This window comes from Asparagus officinalis, chromosome 5, assembly GCF_001876935.1.
Source record: "Asparagus officinalis chromosome 5, Aspof.V1, whole genome shotgun sequence".
In the NCBI taxonomy this organism is placed as follows: Eukaryota; Viridiplantae; Streptophyta; class Magnoliopsida; order Asparagales; family Asparagaceae; genus Asparagus; species Asparagus officinalis.
In genome coordinates, this window is record NC_033798.1 from 32,435,967 (window position 1) to 32,454,707 (window position 18,741).

Consider the following 18,741-nt stretch of genomic DNA (forward strand, 5'->3'; position numbering starts at 1 on the left):
GTAGAAATATCAATTACTGAGGTTGATACAGGGAAACCATATGGAACACAAATATTCGAACACAAACATCCAACAGTCCCAAAATATCCCAAAATATCACAAAACATCACACCTAATAAATCATAAATTCAATTCTAATCCTTTTGATTTAAATGGCTTGTATAGAAGTAAGTTAATAGTTACATAACAGTAACCTTTCCAAATTTCTAAAAAGAGCAATGCAAGATATTATTCTCCCAAAACATACAATTAAACATTACCAGTAGCTTCAATGGCATATGTTCCTCGCACATACAATTCCTTTAAATAATTGAAGAAACATACTGCACAGATTTGCTAAATGGATGTTCACATTCTTCTTCAATTAACAAAAGAAAATGCAAGAATTAAACAAACAATTAATGGTAGTCCCCTTTGGGTTATCAAATTGACCTTCACATTTAAAAAAAATGGAAAAAGCAGCACATTGAAGGGGGGGAAAAGCCCTAACCTCAATCTCTCCCGTCATTCACCTTCGCAGTCCCCTTTGGGTCATCGGCGGCGAAGTAGAAGACGGCGGAGTGGCAATCGCGGGCTGGGATTTCGAGATTGACGGCGAAAATGAAGGACTTCATGGTTTGGGCTTCGGCGTGGGCCCTGCGGATTCTGTTATCGGGCCGGCCCAGGACGTTGTCCAGGCGGGATGTGGAGCGGAGCCAGTCGACACTGGCGGGTTGGAGGAGGTGCGGACCTGATGGGGTTTTGTGGCGGCGGGTGAAGTAGCCTTTGGGGCGGAGTTTGAAGAGGTCGCCGGTCACCAGTCGCTTCCAGGAGCTTCGTGGGATCGAGGGATCTCTAGAGGGTTCTGACGCTATTGACGGCGAAAATGAAGGACTTCATGGTTTGGGCTTCGGCGTGGGCCCTGCGGATTCTGTTATCGGGCTGGCCCAGGACGTTGTCCAGGCGGGATGTGGAGCGGAGCCAGTCGACGCTGGCGGGTTGGAGGAGGTGCGGACCCGGTGGGGTTTTGTGGCGGCGGGTGAAGTAGCCTTTGGGGCGGAGTTTGAAGAGGTCGCCGGTCACCAGTCGCTTCCAGGAGCTTCGTGGGATCGAGGGATCTCTAGAGGGTTCTGACGCTTTACTTGGGCTTAGGGATGAAGGAGAATTGAAGAATGGGGGAAAGAAACGAAGAGGCGATGTTGGGAGTTGAAAGGGAATGTGACATTGAAGAAAGGGAGGAATGACGATGCAGCAGAGCTTTGGAAATAGAAGCGGAGCTAGGAACGAAGCGGGGTAATTAAAATTTTTGGCAGGTGTCGTTTTAAATGGTATATGGGTTATTTTTGCCGAGTGGCATTTTTGCCGAGTGGCGTTTTGAAAGGTAACAGTTTTTAGTAATAGTATATAGATAGTCCTTATTTGGAAACATATAAAATTTCATTGATGAAGTTCTTTCCCCTCATATGTTAAATGACTGCATAACATGATTTTATATAGTACTATGACACTTCTAATACATTAATAACATTAATTCACATCTCATAACTCCTATGTAAATGACAATGATTTATAATATTCTCCATAACTTTCTTATATTTGTAACTCCTATAATAATTCTTCAATATTTGTAATCCTGTAATCATTATGAAAATTTCTAATTTCTTAATAAACACACTCAAGTTCTATTTCTAACATCCCTTCTTAAACTTGATTTTCCAAGAAGTGTTATACCAAGTTATCTTCTCAGCTTCTGAAAAATTTGAGTCTTAAGGGGTTTCATCTTTCATGAAAATGTCAACAACTTGTTCTCCACTTCTCTTGTGTGTAAGTTGGACCTCCTTCTCCTTTATGCAATCCTTTGTAAAAAGAAACATTGTGTCAACATATTTGCTTCGACCATGGAACACAGGATTTTTTGCTCGTTGGATGGCCAACTTGCATCAACATTAATCTCCATTGTTCTTCTTGTGGCACTTTCATCTCTGGTAGTAAGTTTCAAAGACGAATTGCATGACATATAGATGATGAGGCTGCAACATATTTGGCTTCACATGTAGAGAGTATAACAATGGGTTGTTTCTTCGAGGACCAAGTGAAAGTTGAATCTCCAAGATAGACAATAAATTCGGAGGTGCTTTTGCAGTCATCTAAATCTCCGGCCCAATTGCTACCACTATAGCCTACAATATTTAAATCTCCAAATGAGGGATAAAATAATCCATAATTAATGATTCCTTTTACATACTAGAGAATTCCTTTCACGGCCTTTAAATACAACATCATTGGTTCCTTCATAAAACTACTAACTGATCCAACTCCATATAAAATGTTGGGCCTCGTACATGTGAGATAGCAAAACCTTCCAACAAGGCTTTTATAATATGTCAAATTTACAGCATTGCTTTCACCTTTCTTCTTTAATTTCAAATCTCCTTCAAGTGGTGTATTTACGGGATCACAATCTTCCATGTTAAATATCTTCAACATCTCTTTCACATAATATGTTTGAGAAATAAATATGCCAGTTTCATTTTGCTTTACCTTAATGCCTAAGAAATAAGCAATGAGCTTGATGCCGGTAATCTGGAACTCCCTAACCACAAATGCCTTGAAATATTTGATCATCGAGGTGCTATATCATGTGAAGATCAAGTCATCAACATAAAAGAAAACAAATAAAGTATCACTATTTTTGTTATTTTTCATGTACAAAGATGGCTCATAAAGACATTTTGAGAAACCAAGTTGTATATAGCATGTGTCAATCCTTGAATTCCATACCCTCAGAACTTGTTATCCTTTAAACATTCGGGTTCTCCTTTAAACATTTGAGTTTCGTTCAAGGATTATTATCTTGAACTTTGAATTGCTGCTATTATGGCCTATTCACTGGTACCTGCTTCTCAGGCTCGGTCTAAGTTCTTTTGCACCTATTGCAAGGAGGGACACAGCTTTGAGACATGTTTCTAGCTTCATCCTGAGTTACGTTCCTCGGGAACTGGCCGTAGTCAGCGATCCCTTCAGTCCCGATCCTCTAGTGCACTAGGATTATCAGTCAATGTTATGTCATCTAGCACTTCAGACCCTACCATTCAAGCTATTGCAGATATTAGTCGTCAAATTGCGGCTCTTCTGCATACCACCTCTCCATCTGCTACAAAACTTCTGATATTCACCGTCAAATTGAGGCTCTTTAAGCTATTGCAAATATTAGCCGTCAAATTACGGTTCTTCAGCATACAACCTCTCCATCTGCTGCACAACTCTCTAATATTCGCCATCAAATTGATGCTTTTCAACATATAGCCTCTACATCTACTGCACAACTCTCTGGTATGCGTCTTGTTGGTTCCTCAGCCAACCCTTCGGTCTCTGGTATGAATGATCTTTGGATATTTTTACTCTGGCTGTTACTTTCATATGACTCGTAATGCCTCCCTCATATCTTCTGTCTTCACTTCATCTTCTCTTCCCCCTATCTACATGGCTGCTGGATAACCTTTGTCTATCACTCAGTATGGCTCTATCACCCCCACAAATTGACCCATCTGGTCGTCTAACTCTTGGCCCTGTCTATGTGGCTCCTCAGTTGTGTTTGAATTTAATTTATGTTATATCCTTATGTATGGATGACCTACTTATCTTATTTTCTTCTGATACTTATATTGTACAGGATCCACGGATGGGCAAGACTATTGGGGCCGGTCAGAGGAGACACAAACTGTATTTTTTGGAATATCTTCACCTTCTAGAGTCCATACGTCCATGTTCTCTTGTTGCTTTTGTATATCCAAAATCATCTACCTTACTTTCCGCAGATTTGTGGCATAGACGACTTGGTCATGTGTGTAGGCGTCTAAAAATACCTATAGGTGTCCGTACACGACTCGAGACAGAGAGAAGATGATAAACATCGCTATTAGAGTCGCAGGAGCTCGTTTGACAATGACAAACACATGAAGTGAGTCGACGGGTCATACGAAGCAACGGAACTTCGGAATAACGGAAACGAGAGCTGATCGGGAGCCCCACGTCATTTACAAAAGGCGGAGCACCCCTCGTGTCCTATTTATTCCACATATGATTCAATTATGGAAGCCTGTAGATCTTCTCGTCGGCTTTCCAACGCATCTTGAATCGCCTCATTCCGAGGTCGGATGAGTGAGTTAAGGCTGTTACAGTACCCGTGGGTCGGAATTTTGCTACAGTACCCACGGGTCGGAATTCTGCTACAGTAGCGGGTCGGAATTCTGTTACAGTAGTGAGTTGGAATTCTGCTACAGTAGCGGTCGGAATTCTGCTACAGTTGCGAGTCGGAATTTGCTACAATAACCACGGGTCGGAATTTGCTACAGTGATTTGACCGCACAAAGAAGTGAAGTTTTGACTATGCTGCGATTTGAATCTGAAAAATCTCAAAACATAAAAGTTGTAGATCTCTTTGTTAGCTTTCCAACACATCTTGAATCAGCCTAATCGGAGATCGTACGAAAGAGTTATGACCAAAATACCGCAGATATCTCAAACTGACCCGCGCTACAGTAACAGCCGGTCGGAATTTTCCGACCCGGCTACAGTAACCGCGGGTCGGATTTTTCCTGCGCGCGCTGTTTCGACCCCAGTTCGGTTTTTGACGGTTTTTCTCGGGATTTGGTCGTTCCTGAGCATCCAAACTGACTTGATATCATCCCCTAGCATGGTTAATCAGTTATTAACTGAAGATAGAGCCAAATCACTTGTTCTCATCCAAATAACCGCTTCTGAAGCTTATAAATACGAGCTCAGGTGCTCATTTCTGGGGGGCGATTGATTATCAAGACGAGGAGGTGCTGCCGGATTGTGGAGTCAAAGGAGCACGAATTTCAGCGAGGGTTGACAGATCTTGGCGAGTTCTTCGGCATAAAGAAGGAGAGTTCGAGAGATCCGACGCCCGTTCCCGTCCGTCCCTTGAGATTAGGCTTGGTCTTAATCTCGAGAAGAGCCCTGATTTCGCTTGGTCGATCTCAGCGCTTCAAATCAAATACTTCCTCGGTGAAGACGAAGCTCTGCCGAATTTTTCATCAACCGGATCCAGATCAAAGGCGGTCCACGGATAAACCCCGGCACAGGCAAAGATCCCACGCAAAGCAGCGGGTGATAAACGTCCTCTGCGTTTGTTTTGACGAGAGTTGTAAACTTTTGTTTTCATTGTGTAAAAGTCTTATAAAAAGACAATCTTTTTTTGTTTTCATTGTAACGATTGAAGTTGTAATGAATACCGCAATGAATACATCAATTTTCGACGCAAACAAACTGGCGACCACAGTGGGAGCCAACAGCTTCGCTGCCGGAGCTGTCGTGTCGCAACCTCGGATCTGCATCCCGGTTGAAGAAGTGGTCGAATACGAGTTCGACCAACTGAAGTTCGAGGAATATCTGTCGTCCTCCTCCTCCAGATCCTCCGCCTCTCGCAAGCGAAGGAAGATCAACGCCCCCGTTGTTACGGTAGCTGAACCTTACAACGCCCTTCCGGCCTCCAATGAGTCCGGATCTGCAGATCTGAACTCCTCCTCAATCAAGGAGTTGAGTACAGAAGGCGCGCCTATTTTATCAAAGAGAACTCGTCAAAGGCAGCGCCAACGTTGTGCGCGCCAACTCGCTAGAGCCTTGGAGTCAATTGACGGGATCCGTTATGAGGCGGATCTGAAAATTAGGCAACGTCAAGCGCCCCAACAGCGGGGTCACTCCAATCCGACCCGCCAATTTGCAGGTCACTCCAATCCGACCCGCCAATTTGCAGGTCACTCCAATCCGACCCGCCAATTTGCAGGTCACTCCAATCCGACCCGCCAATTTGCAGGTCACTCCAATCCGACCCGCCGATTTGCAGGTCACTCCAATCCGACCCGCCAAAACGAAGGTCGCTCCAATCCGACCCGTCAAAATGCAGGTCACTCCAATCCGACCCGCCAATTTGCAGGTCACTCCAATCCGACCTTCCAAATCGCAGGTCACTTGGATCCGACCTTCCAAATCGCAGGTCACTTGGATCCGACCTTCCAAATCGCAGGTCACTTAGATCCGACCCTCCACTTTGCGGGTCACTTGGATCCGACCCTCCACTTCGCGGGTCACTTGGATCCGATCTTCCAAATCACGGGTCACTTGAATCCGACCCTCCAACCCGTCGGTCACTTAAATCTGACCCGCGCCAGGGTCGAGACAGAAGACGTTCTGCACCGGTTACGTTGATCCCTTCGAGTTCCGCACCTCTGGTGGAGCCCCACGACAACATGGATTTTTCCCGATTCAAGGTGAGGATAGTTGATCGCCTGGGTCCTTTGCACGAGGATCGAGGCAAAGTTTTGATCGAAGGACACTTGGGTCTGATGATTGAACCCCGAGCGACTCATCGAGCTGGGGGTCGCACACGCCCTCGCAACAATTTCAAACCTTCTCATAAAGGGAAAACTCCAATTTCCGCCTGCCTGGGGGTGTGTATCCAAAACCAAGAGCCTGTTGAGATACTGCGCTCCCAAAAGCGTAGTTCTAAACACGTGACTCTTAAGAATGATAATAAAACGGCAAATCCCCTGAAAGAAACGTATTCATCTGATGATGACAACGTTATACCAGGGGAGTCATGTCAACACACGATAGGTTGCTCCGGTCATCTGACCGATGAGTTATACTATCGGGCTGGGGGTATGAACAAGTCTCGGAAGAGATATACCCGAGAAACAAAATCTCATTGCCAGTGCGTCGAACTTATCAGGGCAGTAAGTATTATCAGCGTGCAGTTGTCCCAAGACCGCTCCGCAGAGGGTCTCCGTATCCGAGAGGATCTCCAACGGAATGACTAAGTCCAAACCAAAACGTCTCCGTAAAAAGAGATCGGTTGTTCAAGGTGACGAACTCCCGGAAGTCACAATAAATATGGCTGATAAGGGAAAGTCGATTCGACCTTCTAGCTCTGACCCGCTTATATCTCATCGGCTAACCCGGTTGCGATCAGGGACCACTAGACGTAGGGACTACCAGAGAATGCAGAGAGGGTTATCCTCGGACGATGAAGCATCGGATGCTAACTCTGCAGTCGCTTCTGACAATACGGTATCTAGCCCAGGGCAATCCCGCGAAGTGTTTATGATTAACACCGAAGAAGCAGCTAAAATGGTTGAGGATGCTCTAGCCAAGCAGAAGCAAGCATTTAAATTCGAAATAGAAACGGCTATGCAACAGATGAAGGAAGAGCACGACCGACAGATTCAGGCTCTTTCCAATCAAATGGGCGAATCCAGCCGTCGCAACGCTGCTAACCAAGTAGGTAGCGATTCAGATGTGGATGAACGCCTTAATGCTGATAACCCTCTCGTTGACCAAAACGCTGGGGGTGGCCCCACTAAAGACGACAACGCTGGGGGTGGCCCCGTTATTCCTCTTAAGAATCGTCCAAAGCCCGATACGAGCGAGGATGAGAAAATAAAAGATCTCGAGAGTAAAATCAACGCTCTAATGTCTGATCGAGAGGTAAAGAGGGACTGGCATTCCATGTCCATATCCAAGAGAGTGTGACTCAATAGCATACCCGGCGAAGTTCAACTTGATTAACTTCACGCTGTTTGACGGGAAGGGTTCACCCACTCAACATCTGATCTACTTTAAGTCCCACTTGGGTATGATCTCCGGCAATGAAGCCTTGATGGTTCGGTCATTCGTTGGTACCCTTCGTGGGCCGGCCTTCGATTGGTACCGCCGTCTCAAGCCCGGAAGTATTAACAACTGGGACGATATGGAGAACTCATTCCTTGGTAACTTCTTTGATGACGACGACGAGGTATCCATCAGGATACTTTTCGATGAGAAACAAGAAGATGACGAGACAGTCGACGACTTCGTCAAGCGCTTTCGAAATAAAGCAATAAACTGCCGAGATCCGATCACGGAGGACTTCATCCTCCAGACTTGTCATAACAACCTATCTATTGAGATATTAGAAGTTATGGGAGTTGCACCGTCCAACACTTGGAAAGAGTTGAAGACGCGCGGAGAGCGGGCTGAACGCTTCCTCCGAAGGAAGAAAGCCGAGAGGAGCCAACCGACGGCGAATCTTCCGAACTCAAACTTTGCCTCCCGTGGTAAGGGCAAGGCACCTGCAGGTGCTGTTGGTACTAATCAAACATCACAACAGCAATCCCGAAGGCAGCAAAAGACTTCGGACCCGAGACTCCAAAAAGAGTATTCCTTCAAGGACGAGGACGTTCCAACTTTAAAGAATAGCATCCAAACCTTGGTTGAAGCCGGCGTCATAACGCTAGGATAAGCCAAATAAGAACGGCAATACTCCGAAGAGTATACGAGTATAAACTGCTTCTCAATACTCCGAAGAGTATACGAGTAAAACGAGAACGGCTACACTCCGAAGAGTACACGAGTATAAACTGCTTCTCAACACTCCGAAGAGTACACGAGTATAAACTGCTTCTCAACACTCCGACAAGTATAAGAGTATAAACTGCTTCTTAATCCTCCAATCGGTATATGAGGTTAAACTGCTCCCTGATACTCCAATAGGTATATGAGTCTAAACTGTTTTTTACCGTTGATGGGAAGTTCCTGGAGAATGTTACGCTAATATTCTTAAGCATAACCCGGACATGTAACGGAGTACAAAGTCAGACCCAGTTCCAAGAAAGAAGCTGGGGGTAGATGATTCATGTAATGGGAAGTTCCCAGAAGAACACTATATGTAATTTTCTTAGGGATAACCCGATAATTACGAACAAGGTGATAAACACTAAACCCCCACTATGATTTGTACTCCCACTCTCACTGTCTACCTGGTCAAACCTTCCTATAGTTAGGACCACAACCAAAGTCCCCTCTCGATTCCTTCCATGAACGAGAGGTCCACTTTCAAATTGAACGATCAAGCCTGTAAAAGGTAAGATCATCTCAAACCTCCCACTTTCACTGCTTCCTTGGTCAAACCTATAAAAGTTAGGGCCACAACCAGATTCTCCTCTCGATTCCTTTCATGAACGAGAGGTCCACTTTCAATTGAGCAATCAAACCTATAAAAGTTAGGATTGTCTCCAACTTTACTTAGTCAAACCTGCAGATAGTTAGGACTAAGATTGAGTTATCCTTTTCGATAAACGAAAGACTTCCATCTTTTCCTTTTTCCACCAAACCTATAAAAGTTAGGGTCGAAATTGGGCTTTCTCCTCAATAAATGAGGGACTCTTTTTGGATCGAATGACCAATCCTATAAAAGTTAGGGTCATTTGAATCTTTCCGATTCTCGGAGTGGAGATCCCACTCTTAGTTTTATCATTTCGGATTCTGAGGGTGGAGATCCCACCTTGAGTTTCCTTTCCAACTGGAGATAGAATATAAAATTCTTCCTCTTCAGCAAAATCCGTGCTTCACACGCGCGGGGAATTTTATCTCGAACCCTAAGTAGGGATAAGTCAACGCCTAACTCGCGTTGCCGGTTTAGTCTTTCACCGATTGAAGAAGACACCAGAATTCCAATCTGGGGACTTTTATCCCGAAGCCTAAGTAGGGATAGGTCAGCGTCTAATACACGTTGTCGGGTAGCCTATTCCCGTAACAATGGCGAAGTCTACGTATTCAATATCGTAGCATCAAGTCTAAGGGAGTTCATTCCTTTAGCACAACGTCACGTGCGGAACGGACTTAAACAATCCGCATGCAAGCCCGATTCAAACGGTAATCGGTAAAGGCACGCCAAATCCGTTGAAGGCTGAGGGTTTGCCAAAAACCTTAAAGTCTACGTCTGATACACGTCGCTGTTTAGTCTTTTCACAGGAGAAAGACGAAGTCTACGTATTCAATATCGTAGCACTAAAAGAGTTAACTCTTTTAGCATAACGTTACATGCGGAACGGACTTAAACAATCCGCATGCTAGCCCGACTCAAACGGTAGTCGGTAAAGGCTTATCAAACCCGTTGATGGCTGAGAATTTGCCAAAAATTCTATAAATGCGAGTCATTGACGTATCAGCTTTATTAGTTGGTCTCATGACTTGAACATCCAATGAACTTCAGGATAAGATCCACACGTGCAGATGAATCAGCTTTAATAGTTGGTCCTGCAGCCCAACATTTGGGACCGCCACGCTCCAATGCCTTAAGATCTTAAACCGTGTAGACTCCAGCAAACGTACGGGTATAAACTGTGTTAACGCCGGTCAACGCGTTACAGTAAAGATCGATGCCGGTCAACGCATCAGCAATTTCACCAAAATAAGGCAAAAGATGACTCCAAGGATTTCAGTTACAACCAGATATGAATTCCCGATGGAGAGGATCAGTTCAAAGTCAACTCAATGGCACGAGCTAAGTTCAGAAAGTTACACACCAATCTCAGTTCAAGATTTCGACAGCGGTCAGACGATAAACGCAGCACCGGAAGAACTTTACCTATTCGACGAAATAACGAATAGATTGAAGACTGAAGAAGTTAAGAATTGAGATAGTTCAAGGTCACTCTACGAAATTGAGGAGATGGCCTATCTTATCCAAAGCATTCCAGACTCCTCTATAAAAGAATGAGTCTGAAATACTTTGGAGGGGGTATCTGTAGGCGTCTAAAAATACCTATGGGTGTCCGTACACGACTCGAGACAGAGAGAAGATGATAAACATCGCTATTAGAGTCGCAGGAGCTCGTTTGACAATGACAAACACATGAAGTGAGTCGACGGGTCATACGAAGCAACGGAACTTCGGAATAACGGAAACGAGAGCTGATCGGGAGCCCCACGTCATTTACAAAAGGCGGAGCACCCCTCGTGTCCTATTTATTCCACATATAATTCAATTATGGGAGCCTGTAGATCTTCTCGTCGGCTTTCCAACGCATCTTGAATCGCCTCATTCCGAGGTCGGATGAGTGAGTTAAGGCTGTTACAGTACCCGTGGGTCGGAATTTTGCTACAGTACCCACGGGTCGGAATTCTGCTACAGTAGCGGGTCGGAATTCTGTTACAGTAGCGAGTCGGAATTCTGCTACAGTAGCGGTCGGAATTCTGCTACAGTTGCGAGTCGGAATTTGCTACAGTAACCACGGGTCGGAATTTGCTACAGTGATTTGACCGCACAAAGAAGTGAAGTTTTGACTATGTTACGATTTGAATCTGAAAAATCTCAAAACATAAAAGTTGTAGATCTCTTCGTTAGCTTTCCAACGCATCTTTGAAGATAGAGCCAAATCACTTGTTCTCATCCAAATAACCGCATTCGGGGTCTATAAATATGAGTCAAAGGCCTCCATTTTTCAGGGGCGATTGATTATCAAGACGAGGAGGTGCTGCCGGATTGTGGAGTCAAAGGAGCACGAATTTCTGCGGGGGTTGACAGATCTTGGCGGGTTCTTCGGCATAAAGAAGGAGAGTTCGAGAGATCCGACGCCCGTTCCCGTCCGTCCCTTGAGATTAGGCTTGGTCTTAATCTCGAGAAGAGCCCTGATTTCGCTTGGTCGATTTCAGCGCTTCAAATCAAATACTTCCTCGGCGAAGGCGAAGCTCTGCCGAATTTTCCATCAACCGGATTCAGATCTAAGGCGGTCCACGGATAAACCCCGGCACAGGCAAAGATCCCACGCAAAGCAGCGGGTGATAAACGTCTTCTGCGTTTGTTTTGACGAGAGTTGTAAACTTTTGTTTTCATTGTGTAAAAGTCTTATAAAAAGACAATCTTTTTTTTTGTTTTCATTGTAACGATCGAAGTTGTAATGAATACCGCAATGAATACATTAATTTTCGACGCAAACAATGTGTCTCATAAAAGGCTGGAAAGTCTTATTCAGTCCAGAATACTTGGTCTCGTATCCTTTCGTTCTCATATTGAGTCATTTACTGGTTGTAAATTGGCTAAATTTGTTGCTCTACCATTTTCAACCAGTACATCTGTTTCAACTTTCTTATTTGATTTGGTCCATTCTGATATCTGGGGGCCAACTCCTCTGCCTTCTTCATCTGGATACTTATATTATGTTAGTTTTATCGATGATTTCTCTCATTATACATGGGTCTACCTTCTTAAAAATTGCTCTGACGTACTTGCTGCTTATCAAGTATTCACTGTGATGATCTTCACTTAATGACAAGCTCGTATTAAAGTTTTTCGTTCTGACTGTGCCAAAGAGTACTCATCCTCTACCATGCGCTCTATCATGTCATCTCATGAGACTATCTTTCAACAGTCATGTCCCTACACTCATGAGAAAAATGGTATTGCTAAATGTAAACATCATCATATTCTCGATACCGCTCAATCCATGCTCATTTTTTACTCTGTTCCTCGTCGTTTCTAGGCTGAGTCCATTCTCACTGATACTCATGATATTAATATCACTCCATCTAGCTCTCTTTCTGGTGCTACTCCTCATAGTCGTGTATATACCCATCCTTCTCGTTATGATCTGGTCCGCGTTTTTGGTTATCGTTGTTTTGTTTTTCTGTCATCTCACGAACGTGATAAATTATCTTCCAGAGTTGTTCTATGTGTCTATTTAGGAATTAATTTAGAACATCAAGGTTATCGTTGTTATGATCTCGTATCTCATCGAGTTTATATATCTCGACATGTTCAGATCGAAGAGGGTTCTCTATTTTATTCTGCTTCCGATGATTTTAATTTCCCCTACACAACTGATTGTTCTTCTCCACCAGCTACATCACTCACTTCCTTACCTCAGTTCTCCTTTCGAGATCTCCTTAAAATCTCTCCATCTCCTTCTGTTGACTCTCCCTCACCCGAGCCTTCTCTTCCACTATCTGATCCATATTCCGTAGATACGACACTCACTCTAGAAAACACTGTTGACCTCCATGCACCTATGCCAGCATCTCCCCCGCCTGAGGTTCCTCTTGCTCTTTGTCGAGGCAAATACCCACATGTCATGCATGCACGGTATGCTTTGGTTACGTCCTATTCATCTATCTTTCATAATTTTCTTATTGCCATTCATACTATAATTGAGCCAAAGTCCTTTCAAGAGGTCGTTTAATTTTCAGAGTGGCGACAGGCTATGACTAAGGAATTTCAGGCCTTTCAGCAAACACATACCTGGGATGTTATTCCATGTCCCCCTGGCATATCTTTAGTTGGCAATAAATGGGTTTATAAGGTCAAGTATCATCCTGATGGCACCATTGAACGTCGGAAAGCTCATTTAGTGGCTCAAGGTTTTACTCAACAATAAGGTATTAATTATGAGGAGACATTTGCTATTGTTGCTCAGATGCCTACTGTTCGTACTCTTCTTGCGGTCGTTGCTGCTCATCGTTAGCTTTATACCAGATAGATGTCAAAAATACTTTTCTCCATAGCTCTTTATCTGAGACAGTATATATGCAACCGCCTCTGGGGTCCAATATTCCTATGGGACATGTATGTCTCCTTTGTCGTGCTGTTTATGGTCTCAAGCAAGCACCTCGCGCTTGGTTTGAGTGTTTTCGCAATGTCGTTGTTTGTTGGAAATTTGCAGTAAAAAAACAATGAAAGAAAAATTGACTTGTATTCCTCTCAAAATCGATTACAATTTGGATTCCGATTACAAAAGGGAGGAGAATGAATTTGATTCTCCCCTTTGTTTAATTCTGGGTTCTTCACGGTAGCGATGGAGTGTCTCCTTCGATTGATTGTGTCGAACTTGCTCTCCGTTAACGATCCGCACGTCTTGATTCACTGGAACATAGTCTTCTCCTCACGATTCGACGCTGTGGAGAACTTGCGTGGCAAGTTTGAAAATAACTCTTAACGAGTTGATAACTCTGAATGAGTTTTAGAAGAACTTGCAGAGCAAGTTTTGAACTCTGATCGAGTTGATAACTCTGAACGAGTTTGAACTCTTGAAAAAGAGTTGATTTGAACCGAAAGTCGGTTATAAGCCAAGGGAATGCTCCTGTTGCCGATCTTGAAGATGATCTCTGTTGGAGAATGATCCGATCTCCAAGAAATTCCCCCTTTGCTGCCAAGTCTCAGATCCCAAAAGCCCTTGACCGAATCTCCCTCTGTTGATGAGATAAAATCCGATCAGAAGCTAGCCGAAGATCTCTTCTTTGCTGCCCAAAAAGAAAAAGATCTGAACTCAGTTGAGTTTCCCACTATTTATAGGGTATTTAGGGGTGTAACCGCCCCCTTAAATCTCTCCTTAATGAAGGTTTAATGGGGTGTAACTCCCCCCATAAATATCTCCATGATAGGGTAGTGATCCCCTAAAATCTTGGGGAGAAAACGGTTCTGGAACCGTTCAAATCGTGCTTGAACGAGTCAAACACTGAAAACAGCGTTCTGGGCCCGAACTGTGCGTTTCTGGACCTGAAACGCAGAGTTGGGTTAGGACGTTTTAGGCTGAAGACGCACAGTTGAGCATGTAAACGCACAGTTGGGACGTTTTAGGCTGAAAACGCACAGTTGAGCCTGTAAACGCACAGTTGGCCTGAAAACGCACAGTTGGCCTGTTTCAGACTGAAAACGCACAGTTGAGCCTGTAAACGCACAGTTGGCCTGTTTCCGGCTGAAAACGCACAGTTGAGCTTGTAAACGCACAGTTGGCCTAAAAACGCACAGTTGGCCTGAAAACTCTACGTTTTGATGTTATATCACGAGGATAACCTCTGCGTTTTGAGGTTATAACGCTGGTTCAACCTGTGCGCTTTGACTCTGTAATGCAGAGGCGAACCTTAGGCGGGCTTCGAGAGCTTCAAGCTAAGTCCAATGTTCTGACGAAGTCTGGTCTTGCAGACGGACTTCAGAACATAATCTGTTACGAAGAACAGGTCATAACTTTCAAACCGTAAGTCGGAATTAGACGAATTATATATGAAAATCGGCTATCTCGACGAGAAGGGGCCATCCGAACCAAGCCAAAGGCTATGGTTCGCTTCCTCCGTTTCGCCAAATTCCTTACGGTTTGAGAGATATCTGCATTCTAATATAAAGAGACCGTCAATTTGTAGTCTCTTTTGCCAGAGCTTTGCACAGATCGTCCTCTTGTAATCTTCGTCTTGGCTCCTTGAAAATATGAGAGTCGTCAGATTGTAACTCCCGATGTTGATTGTGAAGGCTGTTGAATTGGGGCCTTCATTAGTTATTGTGAAGGTCGTCAGATTGTAACCTTCTATGTGAAAGTCCTCAAATTGTAGCCTTCTGGAAGTCGTCAGATTGTAACTTCCATCATCGGTGTTTGATGGGGGATCAACTATCTATTGTGATTTTTAGACAGCCTACAGTCGTGCTCAAGGCGGGCTTTATGGAAAGTCATCAAGATACTTCTCTGTTTGTTCGAACTACATCACGTGACATAGTTTTATTACTTATCTATGTAGATGATATGATCATTATAGGTGACGATGTGGCTGGTATACAGTACACAAAATCTCAGTTGCAACAACAGTTCCACATGAAGGATCTTGGATCCCTTCGGTATTTTCTTGGTCTAGAAATTTCTCAAGGCCCGTAGGGTATACTATTGTCTCAACAGAAGTATCTCTCGGATATTCTAGATCGAGCTAAGCTAACTGACGATGTAACTGTCAATACTCCACTCCAACAGAATGTCAAACTTCGCTCTATTGATGGTGAGCCTCTAACCCGATATCGATATCTTATTGGTCAGTTAGTCTATCTGTGCATCTCTCGACCAGATATCTCTCGTGTTGTTGGTATTGTCAGTCAATTTATTAGTGCTCCACGTTCTATACACTATGCTGCCTTATTATATATTCTTCGGTATCTCCGGGGTACTAGTACTCGCTCTCTTCTGTTTCCTGCTACATCCAAGTTAGAGCTTTGTGCATATTCTGATGCTGATTAGGCTAGTTATCCCGCTATCAGGAAGTCTACCACAGGTTATTGTATATTTCTTGGTGATTCTCTAATTTCTTGGCGGAGTAAGAAACAAGATGTTGTTGCTCTTTTCAGCACCGAGGTAGTGTATCGTGCAATATCCACAACAGCTAAAGAAATTATTCATCTTCGTCGTCTTCTTAATGATTTTGGTATTTCTGTTACGACTCCTACTCTCTACTGTGATAATAAGAGTGTTATCCAGATTGCTAATAATCCAGTATTTTATGAGAGGACCAAACATATTGAGATTGACGTTCATTTTATCCGTCAACAAGTTATCAAGGACAAGATAATTCTACTTTCTCATATCTCATCCGCTGACGAGCTTACAGATTTCTTCACAAAGTTCTAGTTTCTTGTACACAAACTCACTTTGTTTGATCCAACATGAGTTTGAGGGGGGGCTGTTGATAATAATGTATTCTACTGGGTTTTAGTCCCACATTGGCTGTGAGAACACGTCTCGCCCTCCTATACTTGTATAAATATGTGTACACTCAATATTCAACTCAAGAGAAATTTACCCAAAACTCTCTCTCTCTCTCTCTCTCTCTCTCTCTCTCTCTCTCTCTCTCTCTCTCTCTCTCTCACTTTAACAAGCCCATATAGTGTTTTTTTTTAATTTGTAAACCTTGTCTTCTTAGCATTACTTCTTATTTCCCGGCGGTTGCTCAATATAAACTTCTTCGTCCAAGGTAGTCATTCAATAATGCCAGAGTTAACATACATTAAAAAAATTCTCCATTGTTTTTAGAGATGCAAGCAACATGAGAAGGTGTATTGTCTCCACGTGTGCCACCTGAGCAAAAAATTCATCGTACTGAATTCCTTACTGTTGCTTTTAGCCTTGTACCGCGAGTCATGTCTTGTGCATTCTTCTTTGTCTTGTACACCTATTTGACTCTAATAGCCTGATGTCCTTTTTTTCCCTCCTTTTTTGAACGGATGTAGTCTTTGTTTCAATCAGTGTGATATGAAAAAAAAAATAATGGATTTTTTCATATATACCCCTGACATTAACCATAATTGCAAATTCACTCTCCAAATCCACATAATGAACTACCCCAAAGGATCTCACATTGTGCTACGTTACCCATCTCTTCTAAAAGTGTATGTTCCTTCCTCGGAAATGGGTAAATCACCCCCCCCCCCCCCCCCCCCCCAAAAAAAAAACAAATTATCGAAATTTATACTGGAAACTCAGGAGATACGATAATTAAGTAAAAGTAGAATTACCACTTCAAAAATTGTCCCGTGTAATTTATTCTTGTTGCATTTATTTAGTTTATTTATTTTTGCAATTTTGCACAGCGATGCGGGCATACTCATAAAAATACAGCACTTTTGGTGCTTTAACAGTTGTACTACGTGGGCCATACAACCCATGGTATTTGATTTGAGCCCAAAGGCTTAATCGGGCTTATAGTACTGGACTAGTGACAAATTATCGGCCGATGCTCCTTCTCAAATCACCCACCCTCGAAACATTATAATGCCTACTGCATCCCTCAAATCATATTAGTAAGTTGAAATAGTCACAGACATAACTTCAAAAAAAAAAAATTTATAGGCACCGTTTAGCAAAGGGTTAAATGAGTGGTTAAGGAGACTTAACTCCTTCTTAACCCGCCAAACACAAAAAATCTATACAATAGTTAAAGTGAGTTAACCCTCCATAATTTGTCAAACATAAAAAATATAAAAGGATTAAGCTAACCCCTGTAGAGGGATTAAAATGAGTTAACCCCTCAAAATGAGGGGTTTACTAATACTCCTATTTAGAAGGATTAAGAATTAACACTTCTAATTATAAAGAAAATAGTCGAAATCATTATTATTCCCAAACACTACAAATGATCATAAGGGTTAAAATTAAACTTATTTAACATGTTAGTAATTTAGTCCTTCAGATTATCGAATGTGCTAACTATACTAATCATTCTACTTAATCTTCCTTTCTTAACCATTTGCCAAACAGAACCTAAGACCAAAGAAATTAGATATTACATAGTAGAAACCAGACTCATCCGTGCGAATCAACACACTTATCTAAGGCTAGCTGGCATTATTTGCTATGGGTGTTCGTGTTCGAATATATAAAGTATGCCATTCGGATCATTACGTGGAGCCCATTCCCAAACCCACCAAAAGTAAAAAAAGAAAAATAAAGAAACAAGAATCCCCACGCCTACTCGATCTATTTTCTTTCAAAAAGTGATTCCACGTTCCATTATTTTCTATGGTTTCTAAGCTTTACACACACGCATTTATGTATCTATTCGATTTTAGTCGAATGTGAATATAAGCCTTTTTTAGGCTAAATACTATAAAATTCCCCTTGACTTTGGATGATTGTCAAAAAACTCCACTTAACTTTATAAATATCAGAAACCCCCCATGACTTTAGGAGTTATTAGAAAACCACTTCTTAATTTTGAAGCTCTATTAGACAACCCCCCTATTTTTGATGAAATCCAAAAGTCAAAGGGCGTTTTTTATAAAATCTGAAAGGGTGTTTTCTGGTAATGCCGATACTTGAAGGGCCGGGTGGGGTGGGGGCTCTGATATTTTTGAAAGTTAAGGAAGGTTTTCCACTAATTTTTTCAAAGTTAAGGGAGGTTTTCTGATATTTGGCCTTTTCCTTATCGAAACATATTCACATGGTATCTATTGAATAGCAAGCGAATAGGGATACATTGTATCCGATACTTATCCGAACCGTTCATTAAAAAGAAGCGAGAATCCCCACGCGTCTCTCCTCCCTTCAGAAAGTGATTCGCCCTTTTCATCGTAAATTCTTCAAAACTGAGCCCAAAAAAACATTAAAAAAGACAAAAAAACGAAATAAATAATAAAAGAAAGGAAGAGATCATGGCTGCAGAGACGACGACGCCGCC